Raw genomic sequence first — 11,673 nt, 5'->3', positions numbered from 1 at the left:
TTTGTACTTTGTACATACAGGGACATGACTCCCCCTTCTTGGGTGTGTAAGTTTTTAAACCGTCAAACCTGGGTCCTGCTTTGCCCCCGTCTATTGAGGCCGGTTGCCACACAGAGTGGTTTTACATTAGAGATAGGACCATCCTTATTGGGTACACCCTGTCGTGGTGGGATGGCTTGTACGCTTTTTTGATCAAAACTGTGTCAACTAAGTATCCTATGTCATTTACATGTGCTATTACTATGTACTTATTTACTTGCCGCAGGGTATTTATTCATTTCACAGTGCTTAGCCACTTCTGCTAAACTAGAAGCAATATTGTATCTGTAAAATGTTGTACTGCGGTACCTGCGCCAGTTCTAGGAAGGGACACGCTGATCCCTGCTTACTATAGAGGTGGCTGATCCAGTGAGAAACCTGTGTCAGGAGGGGATCACCAGACCTGTGACAATCAGCAGAAGCTGTGATCAGATGTGACAGTGCAGAGGTTGCTGCAGCAGGGGAGGAGACAACCTGATTCCTAGGATTTGTGTGCTAGGGATCCTGTGACTGTACAGCAGGGAGCCAACACTGGATCACTGGATTAGTACCTCATCCTGCTGCTGCTTCAGGTGACAATTTGTCTTGTGGGCTTAAGGATGAGAGGGGAAATGAAAGGAGCTGATGATCATTTGCTTTGCAATTTTAAGATGAAAACTCTAAACTTCTGCTTTAAACTTGCTCTGCTCAGGGAACTGTCCACTGCAAACCAATGTGACTGCGGTGCACAGAAAATAACATTTTAGGCAAAATGGAAACTTTTCTTTGTAGGTTTTTAAACTATTTGGTTGTATGAGTAGACTTGCTTACAATAACTCTAAACTAGTGTTTTAAACTGCATGCTATGACGTAAATGATATAAAGAGATACCTAGCCATTGTCACAAAACTTTGTGTGTTGTAGTTTTGTGGACTTTGCATTTCATGTGTCAAAAGTCAATTCCGTAATGTTCTTCTAGGGTGCACTGAGGAATCTGGTGGTCAGCGTCTGTTTTGCATGCTGTATGTCTATAATCACTAGTGGTCTCTTAACTGGAATGTCTAAATAGCCTGAAAAATAAGTGTAGTGGGTTATGCTGTATTTCAGTACCTTAAAAATGAAATATTTGTAATGCAATTTGACCTATACCCAAGAGAAAACAATCAGAATGGTGAAGTGTACATTTTCATAGATTCTTTGCGAGCATTCATTTTAATTTCTAAACAATTATCTATGTTCACATCTTCATAGAGTTTCCAGTATGTTTGATAAGAATATTACTGCATGCATCAAATGGATGGAAACATCTTTTACCCTAATGCACCGAATCATCATTTGCGATTTTTAAAGTCACTTTTTTTGTCTTGTGTTTGCACCAAATTCATGAATGCTCTTAATTTTTTTTTTTAACCATAGTAATTCTTTAAGATGATGCATGTTGGTATTTGACTGCCCCAAAATATAAACTCCACCAAAAACCTTTCTTCAGGCAGAGACTGGAGCGAGATGCGACAAAAAAATTTGACATTTTGAAAAAGTTTATTTCATGAATCTGTCTAAAACATTCGGAATAGCAAAGTTGTTGAGGAAGAATAAAAAAGAAAGGCAACTTAAAAAGTGACGCAAAAATTATAGAGAATAAGCCGTCTTGACTAAAGCCATTAATAAAGAGCAAATTAATACAGAAGATTGAAAATACAGCAATGATAAATCGGGGCCCAAGTCTATTGGCTATAGGGCTATGAAAAAACAGGGAGTCTTAGGGCACAGGTTAATTGTGGAGGAAGTAAGCAGTGTGCATAATGGGAGGACACTCAGTGGATAACTGACTTCAGCATAAGTGCATATAGCATTCCTCTAAATATGAATAACACATAGGCTGCGTGCACACGATGCGTTTTTCATGCGTTTCCGCTGCGGAATTTCTGCAGCGGAAACGCATCAAAAACGCATGGTAATCCGCACCCCATGGTCCCCAATGGCATTCCGCAATGTCAATGCACATGCTGCGGATTTTTCCGCAGCGTTTCTGCAGCGCTCATAAATCCGCAGCATGTTCATTAATTTTGCGAAAGCGCAGCGGAAGCGCCGCCATTGACTTGCATTGAGACGCATAGAATCCGTGTCTGTACATTTGTACAAGCGGATTATATGCGTTTCAATGTGCGGATGGTACCCAGGTCGGGAGGAGAAAAGACTCTCATCCAGACCTGGGTACCACTGTACCTGTAAAAAAAAGAATAAAATAATAAATAAAGATTATATTCACCTTCCGACGGCCCCTGCAGCGCTTACCTTCCAGGACCTGAGATGACGTCGCGGTCATGTGACCGCAGGCTGTCTCGCGATGTGCTGGCAACCCGGAAGAAGCCAGGACGAGCGCGACAGCTCACGCGGCCGGGCATCGGGGGTAAGTATAGCTTTATTTTTTTATTTTTACGGTCACACTGTATAAATCCATGCCTTTTGCATGGATTTATACAGTGTGACCTAGTTGTCAAGCACTTTCCAAGTGATGCTATCGCCTGGAAAGTGCTTGTCAGTCCGCATACGGAAACACATGCGTTAACGCATGTGGATACGCATGTGAATCCGCATGTATTCTGCAGGAAAAACGCATGCACAATCTGCATGCGTTTTTTCTGCCAGGGAGATGCAGAAATGCTGCAGAAATTTTCTGCTTCATTTCTGCATCGTGGGCACATAGCCATACAGTACTTTTTAGGTGCAATCAGAGAATAAACAACAGCTAAATCCAGTGACTCACAGGGGAAGTTTTTTTCTGTACCCTTGTACTTTCCCTGGATTTTTCATCTTTTTCATCCATATTGGCAATGCTGTAACATCTGTGCCGATTCATGCCTCCTCTGTTTCTGCTTTAGCCGCTGGACGACTTTGTGCCTTAGTTGCTTGTGACGCGTGACAACGTGCTTTGTTGCTGCTTTAAAGGGAGCTATTGGGTTCATTTTGGTCTCGTTTTTGATCACTCCTTCATGAGCGCCGTGGGCAGGGCAGTCAGCTATTTAAACCCCTGAAGCTCTGACTCCACTGCCAGTCAATAGTTCTGCTATCTTGGTATATACTTCTGTACTGTAAACCTGTGTTTTGTCCTGATTATTCCCGTTATCTGACCTCAGCTTGACATTTGACTACCTGTTTGTTTTATGATTCTGCATAAGTCCAGATCCCTGTACAGGGGTTAAAGGGTGAAGGCCAGGGCAACCATTGGGTTCATGGGAAGCGGAGTAGCTTGTGCCAAGCCTGTTCATGGTAGCCATTTTGGAGCTGCAAGGACACTGCAAACAGTGCACATGTGGCAAATGCCACTATTTTGAAGAATACCTTTTCGTAGCCAAAATGTATCCATATATACAGTCATGGACAAAAATGTTGGCACACTTCAAATTGTTCTGGAAAATGAAGTATCGCTCCCAGAAAATTATTGCAATTACACATATTTTGTTATACACATGTTTATTTCCTTGTGTACATTGGAACAACACAAAGAAACTGAGAGAAAAAGGGCAAATTGAACATAATTTCACACAAAAACCCCAAAATGGGCTGGACAAAATTATTGGCACCTTTCCAAAATCATGGGTAACAGGTGTGGGCATTATGAAAATCAAAACTGAAACCAGATAAAAAGGGGAGAAGTGGACTTAATCTTTGCATTGTGTGTCTGAATGTGCAGCATTAAGCTTCAAGAACAGAAAGAGGAGAAGAGAGCTGTCTAAGGATTTGAGAACCAAAATTGTTGAACAATATCAACAATCTCAAGGTTACATGTCCATCTCCAGAGATCTTGATGTTCCTTTGTCCACGGTGCGCAATATAATGAAGAAGTTTACAACATATGGCACTGTAGCTTGATGAAAAGTTGCAATGAAGGATAGTCCGGGTGGTGGATAAGCAGCTTCAATCAAGCTCAAAAAAAATTCAAGCTGTCCTGCAGGCTCAGGGTGCATCAGTGTCAGCGCCAACTATCCATCAACATTTGAATCAAATGAAATGCTACAGCAGGAGACCCAGGAGGAGCGCCCCACTGCTAACACAGAGACATAATAAAGCTAAACTGCAGTTTGCCAAAATTTATGTGAGTAAGCCAAAATCCTTCTAGGAAAGCATCTTATGGACAGATGAGACTAAGATAGAGCTTTTTGTTAATACATATCATTCTACTGTTTATTGTAAACAGAATCAGAAAAGAGCACAGTACCTACAGTCAAATATGGTAGAGGTTCAAAGATATTTTGGGGTTGTTTGGCTGCATTTGGCACTTTGTGCCTTAACTGTGTGCAAGGAATCATGAAATCTGAATTTTGGGTTGCAATGTAGTGCTCAGTGTCAGAAAGCTGGGTTTACATCCTAGTTCATAAGTCTGCCAGCAGGAAAATGACCCCAAACATACTTCAAGAAGCAACCAGAAATGGAAGGAAATAAAGCACTGGAGAGTTCGGAAGTGGCCAGCAATGAGTCCGAATCAAAATCCCATTGATTAACTGTGGTGAGATTTTAAAATTGCAGTAGGGAGAAGGCACACTTCAAATATGAGAGACCTGGAGCAGTTTGCAAAAGAAGAGTGGTCCAAAATTCCTGATGAGAGGTGTAAGAAGCTTATGGGTGGTTATATGAAGCGATTGATTGCAGCTATTTATTCCAAAGGGTTTGGAACCACATATTAAGTGGAGGGTGCCAACAATTTTGCCTGGCCCATTTTTGAGGTTTTATGTGAAATTATGTCCAATTTGCCTTTTTTCTCAGCTCTTTTGTTTTTCCAATACACACAAAAGAAAATAAACACGTGTATAGCAAAACATGTAATTGCAATAATTTTCTGTGAGAAATACTTCATTTTCTGGCACAATTTCAAGGGCGCAAACACTTTTGACTATGACTGTACACTGGGACAAACCCTGTGGGATCTATGAAAAAAAATGTCAACTAGACATTTTCTGTGTTTTATAGAGTAATATAGAATAATATATACTGTTACACTATTCAAAGATTTTTACAGTGGAGGAAAACAACAAAGAAATATAACTGTGTGCCACACAGCTGCATATATGTCTTCCATGTACATGCCTGTGCATAGAAATCATTGTGTGTTGATTCACATTTCTAGCTCTCTGATCAAACTTGTGGTTGTTTATGGAAGTGTCTTTGGTAATCCATATAGTTCTGCTGCTTTTGTACATAGGTAAATTTTTTGTTAGATTAGTCAATAGGGGCCATGTCCTGGCAATATACTTTACATCATGGTATTTCCTTATCAATGAAATGTTGAAGCAAATGTTAACTTACCAGACAATCAAGGGTCTGATAATTCCAGCTTATGTGCGGCACTAAACTACAACTTATTTGCTGAATATACAGGCAGACTTCACATTTGATGCGCAATGAACGATCTGAAAAAGATCGTTCAACACGCATAGGCTGCTATAGTTCTCAACAGCAAGAGTCTTGTTTAACAGGACAATGCAGTCTTTTATGCAGAACAAAAGACCATTCACCCAGAAAACAAACATTCTGCTCCTTCATCAGGACATTCGGTTTAGATTACAAAATTACGGTTTAAAGCCCCCTTCATATGTCCATGTTTCCGGTACATGTCCGCTTTCACACATACCGGAGACATGTACACATGCACACCCATTAGAATATGGTGCTGCACAAATGTCCATGTTTTCACATGGACCGTGTGTCTGTATGAACCACAAGGAGACGTGGCCATTTTTACCGGCTGCACATATCAAACGGACCCATACAAGTCTATGGGTTCGTTTAAAACACGTATCGCACACAGATGACATCCGTGTGCCATTCGTGTGACACGTATCGCAATGTAATGTATTCAGGAAATTATTGATTTTTAAGTGTTAAAGATGTGCAAAGATAATGATTGATTGATAGAAAGATACAAGATATATAGATAATAGCTAGATATTTAGATAGCTTGTAGATCTTTCTATTAAGTATAATAATTAATGAAGTGAAAAAACTGATGTGGGGTCCCCCTATGTTTGGTAACCAGCAAAGGTAAAGCAGGCAGCTGTGAGCTGATATTATCAAGCTGGGAAGGTTCTGGTTATTGGGCCCTTCCCAGCCTAAAATTGCCAGCCTGGAGCGGCCCCAGAAGTGGAGCATCACATAAGATGCTCCAATTCTGGTGCTTCGCCTTGGCTCTTTCCAATTGCCCTGTTGTTTTGGCAATTGGGGTAATGGCTTTTGGGAATGATGTCAGCTGTGAATTGTTCAAAAAGACAGCTGACATCAAGCCCTGGTGCTAGTAATGGAGAGGTGTCACCTAACAGAAAACCAAACGGGTAGTAAAAACAGACAGTCTCACGTGTATATTTTATTAAGCGCACGTCTGAAGGGGGCCTAAATGGACCTCAACTGAATTCTCACTTTCACCAGGTTTTTGTGAGTGGGTGTACAATCAATTAGACAGGGCAATTACATAGTGAATAAGCTATAAACATTTCCTTTATTCTCTGTATGGCTGACTGGCTTTGCCAATGTGAGGAGCTGGCCATGGACTAATGACTATTGGACCAATGGACGTACAATGGAGTGGGATGCTGACTTTTTCCAGCACGGAGCACCGGTTACGTCAATTTTATTTTTATGTTTTATTAGAGATTTCCTTGCTTGTCAGTTTAAGGTGCACACATCTCTCCTGGAAAGTTTTCAGCCTCAGGAATCAATGTTTCGATTCACTGACAGTAAGCAGAGTAAGATGTGCAGACTGAATCTTATATATACATAAGGCCAGACAAGAGATTGGTAATCAGGTAAAGCAATCATTCCACTACTCTCCTTAGTGCTTCAGGGGTCTCAATTAAGCCTTTGTACTCCCATTCACTAGTCCCATTATGTGGATAGGGATAGTAGACCAAGTGGAGCCATCACCGCAGGGGGTCTCACATTGAGGGGCTTGGCTTCAGGAAAACACCTCCACCAATGCAGAGTTATCTTTGGGCAGAGTGTTTCCGTAGGGCCGGGCTCAATTGGGGGGGGGGGGGAGCAGCTTGGAGTACTTAAGACACTAACGAGGAAATGGGGAGTTGGTGCTGGCTGGAGCTAGATACAAGTGCTACAGCCGTGGTATCCATTGTATGGAGAAGCATGGACTGTAACTGCATACTATACCGTTGGGAGATACAAAAGCTGCGGGCCAACCAAATGTTGGGAGATAGTGGTAATCACCTGGCATGGTGGCAGTGGAACTACCAGCCTCGGGTTGGAATCTTGTGGACTGGGGGCATTGCATTGTGGACATCTACCTGGAATTGCTGTAAGATCATGAACGTAAGGTTTGCAATATAGTTGCATTGTTAACCTGCCTAGGTGATTATTATAACCCACAACCTCAGATGTTCACAGCCAACATTAAGTTGCATATTTTTGCTGCCACAAGGTCCCCTGTTGTGATTGACAAATCCATTGCCCATATCCTCAGACATTTTCTAGGGATAGATTTCTTTCAGTAGTATATCTTTTTGGCAACTATGGCCAGCATTTGACCTTGTGCTGGACCAATAGTACAGAGGATATATTGTACAATAGTACAAACAATGCTTGTGAATGGTTACAAAAGGAAGATTTTCTCCTTTTTATTTGTGGGCTTATTTCCATGTACACCACATGTACCTGCTTATGGATCATCATCTAACCCTACCTAAAAATTGTAAAAGTACAATGTAATGCCCTAAGATTGCTGCTCTTCTGCATTGCCACTTCATATTAGCCACCACCTCAATTATGTCCTTGTTATGGATGCTGCTCGGCACATCGGTGTACTCTATGATCGGCCTAGCAGAGAGCTCAAGATGGTTGGCCAAGAAGCATGTCTGACCTCATAGCCAATCAGAATGCTGAGGGTTCTATTTAAGTCAGTCAATCATTAATATTTAGGCAAACTTTTTAGGTTATACTAAATATGTCTGCCTCCCATTTGTTTATGACTCGACTCCATCTTTGACCACATCTTGCTAATCAGCTAAAGATCCTGTCTGCGACTACTAAGATATGTAGCCAGGTGATTCACGGCACGAAAGTCATGTTCTCTAGATAATAATGCATGAATATTAGTGATGCCTTGGACTCATTGCCTGGTTTAGCCAGTGATCATCTGATTGCATTTTGCCACCCCTTTCCAGTAACCTAAAACTTTAGCATACACTCAGCATAGGAATAAATCAAAATTTCCCACCCCCCAAAGAAAAAAAAACTGAGCTATTATTATCCATATTGAAGTTGCAAATTAAATTCAATCAGTACCAGAGCAGAGGTGTATCTAGGTTTTTCGGGACCAGAGACAAGAATTCAGTTTGGCTCCCACCATGCACATATATGATTTGCACACTTAGTCAGGTGCCGATTAGCTGCTCTCCCTAATTCTCTCAATGTTCAGTGAAAAACTGAGGGAAGCAGGAAGAAAAGCCAGTTTTCACGTGACCATAAGAGTGAAAATCGCATATGGGTGAAGTGGGCATGTGATAACTGCTGGAACCAGCAAGCAGAGCTGCATCCTGACAGTGAGTATATTACACGCTGTTAGGATTGGCTACAGTGCTTTACTTTATAATTAATGGGCTCGTCCAGGTTTGAGATGAAAGTCTGCAGCCACTGTATGTGACTGCAGGATTCTGAATTCTCACAGTGCATGCACTCCACACTTTTTAAGATTCTCTCTTGCCGTGGCAAAAGTGGACGGTCATGTGAGCACAAGTATGCAATTGCATTCTTCTGGCCACATTCTGATTAGACGTGTCCGGCCTCGATCAATTCATTTTCATTCAGTGAGGCCACGCATGTCTAATTGGCATGTGACCGCATGTATGCAAATTGCCAACACCAGAGAATCCTGACTGTGCAGTGCGCACTGTGAGAATTCAGAAGTCTGCAGTCACATAGAATGACTGCAGACTCATCACAAATCTGGACAACCCTTTTAATGCTCCAAACATAAATAAAAACATAGTAACCCTTAACTTATCAGATGGCACAACACTTTATTAAGATAGCCATGTATCACGTAACCACCATCAGTACATGGTACATCAATTGTAATGTCAGGACAAACCCATATACATTTGTATCACATGAACCCACAACTTCCAGTATGTCCTTAACAGTGGTAAGGAGATACTGGGCGTTGTTGCTATCAGTCATCATCATTCTTTCTCTTTTAGACATCCCAAGCACGTTAATGGGGATCTGAATTTGTGCATTCCCTTTGAGAATAAAAGAAAAAGAATATTCCATGTTGATTAATTGAATATGCTGTATATATACAGTATATAATCAAATTAATAAAATTATAAGTAGATTGTGAATATACAATGAAATGAGAATATTAATTTGTCAATTATATAAAAAAATATACATTGAAAGAATATACACACGTGGTCAAAATTGTTGGTACCCCTTGTTTAATGAAAGAAAAACCCACAATGGTCACAGAAATAACTTGAATCTGACAAAAGTAATAATAAATTTAAAAATCTATGAAAATGAACAAATGAAAGTCAGTCATCGCTTTTCAACCCTGCTTCCACAGAATTTAAAAAAAAATTAAACTCATGAAATAGGCCTGGACAGAAATAATGATACCCCTGAAAATAATGTGATAAAAGGGACATGTTAAATTAAGTTGTGCCCACTAATTGGCATCACAGGTGTCTACAATCTTGTAATCAGTCAATGGGCCTGTGTATAGGGCTACAGATACTCACTGTGCTGTTTGGTGACATGGTGTGTACTACACTCAACATGGACCAGAGGAAGCAAAGGAAAGAGTTGTCTCAGGAGATTAGAAAGAAAATTATAGACAAGCATGTTAAAGGTAAAGGTTATAAGACCATCTCCAAGCAGCTTGATGTTCCTGTGACTACAGTTGCACATATTATTCAGAAATTTAAGATCCATGGGACTGTAGCCAACCTCCCTGGACGTGGCCACAGGCGAAAAATTGATGACAAATCAAAGAGATGGATAATACAAATGGTAACAAAAGAGCCCAGGAAAACTTCTAAAGAGATTGAAGGTGAACTTCAAGCTCAAGGAACAACAGTGTCAGATCGCACCATCCGTCGTTGTTTGATCCAAAGTGGACTTCATGGGAGACGACCAAAGAGAACACCATTGTTGAAAAAAAATCATAAACAAGCCAGACTGGAATTTGCCAAACTACATGTTGACAAGCCACAAAGTTTCTGGGAGAATATCCTATGGACAGTTGAGACAAAAATGGAAGTTTTTGGCAAGGCACATCAGCTCTATGTTCACAGACGGAAAAATGAAGCATATCAAGAAAAGAACACTGTCCCTACTGTGAAACATGGAGGAGGCTCTGTTATGTTCTCAGGCTGCTTTGCTGCATCTGGCACAGGGTGTCTTGAATCTGTGCACGGTACAATGAAATCTAAAGACTATCAAGGGATTCTAGAGAGAAATGTGCTGCCCAGTGAAAGTTTGGTCTCAGTCGCAGATCATGGGTCAACAGGATAATGACCCAAAACACACATCTAAAAACACCCAAGTATGGCTAAGAGGAAAAGATTGGACTATTCTGAAGTGGCCTTCTATGAGCCCTGACCTAAATCCTAATGAGCATCTTTGGAAAGAGCTGAAACATGCTGTCTGGAAAAGGCAACCTTCAAACACGAGACAACTGGAGCAGTTTTCTCATGAGGAGTGGGCCAAAATACCTGTCGAGAGGTGCAGAAGTCTCACTGACAGTTACAGGAGACGTTTGATTGCAGCGATTGCCTCAAAAGGTTGTTCAACAAAATATTAAGTTAAGAGTACCATCATTTCTATCCTTGCCTATTTCATGAGTTTAATTTTTTTAAAAATTCTGTGGAAACTGGGTTGAAAAGCATTGTCTGACTTTCATTTGTTTATTTTCATCGATTTTTAATTTATTATTACTTTTCTTAGATTCAAGTTATTTCTGTGATCATTGTGGGTTTTTCTTTCATTAAACGAGGGGTACCAACAATTTTGCCCACGTGTTTACATAAAAAATTACAATGAAAAATCTAAAAAAAAAAAAAAGTTATATATATATACAGTACAGACCAAAAATTTGGACACACCTTCTCATTTAAAGATTTTTATGTATTTTCATTACTTTGAAAATTGTACATTCACACTGAAAGCATCAAAACTATAAATTAACACATGTGGAACTATATACTTAACAAAAAAGTGTGAAACAACTGAAAATATGTCTTATATTCTAGGTTATTCAAAGTAGCCACCTTTTGCTTTGATGACTACTTTGCACACTCTTGGCATTCTCTTGATGAGCTTCAAGAGGTAGTCACCGGAAATGGTTTTCACTTCACAGGTGTGCCCTGTCAGGTTTAATAAGTGGAATTTCTTGCCTTATAAATGGGGTTGGGACCATCAATTGTGTTGTGCAGAAGTCAGGTGGATACACAGCTGATAGTCCTACTGAATAGACTGTTAGCTGTTTTTTTCTTGCCATAATACAAATTCTAAGTAAAGAAAAATGAGTGTCCATCATTACTTTAAGAAATGAAGGTCAGTCAGTGCGAATAATTGGGAAAACTTTGAAAATGTCCCCAAGTGCAGATGCAAAAACCATTAAGCGCTACAAAGAAACTGGCTCAGATGAGG

At 40.4% G+C, this 11,673-nt stretch overlaps 1 protein-coding gene across 1 annotated transcript in view; it reads left to right on the top strand.

Annotated features, from left to right (window-relative positions):
- Nucleotides 1-392: 392 nt before the first annotated feature.
- Nucleotides 393-11,673, top strand: part of SAR1B (secretion associated Ras related GTPase 1B) — a 463,221-nt gene continuing 451,940 nt past the window's right edge. The window contains exon 1 of the mRNA XM_073649602.1: nucleotides 393-611. The gene's annotated coding sequence lies outside the window, so the exon portion shown is untranslated. The remainder of the gene's footprint in view (nucleotides 612-11,673) is intronic.

The sequence above is a fragment of the Phyllobates terribilis genome, unplaced genomic scaffold (genome assembly GCF_046119375.1).
Source record: "Phyllobates terribilis strain yellow unplaced genomic scaffold, ASM4611937v1 Scaffold_10__3_contigs__length_209671492, whole genome shotgun sequence".
NCBI lineage: Eukaryota > Metazoa > Chordata > Amphibia > Anura > Dendrobatidae > Phyllobates > Phyllobates terribilis.
This window is presented reverse-complemented; position numbering and strand designations above follow the sequence as displayed.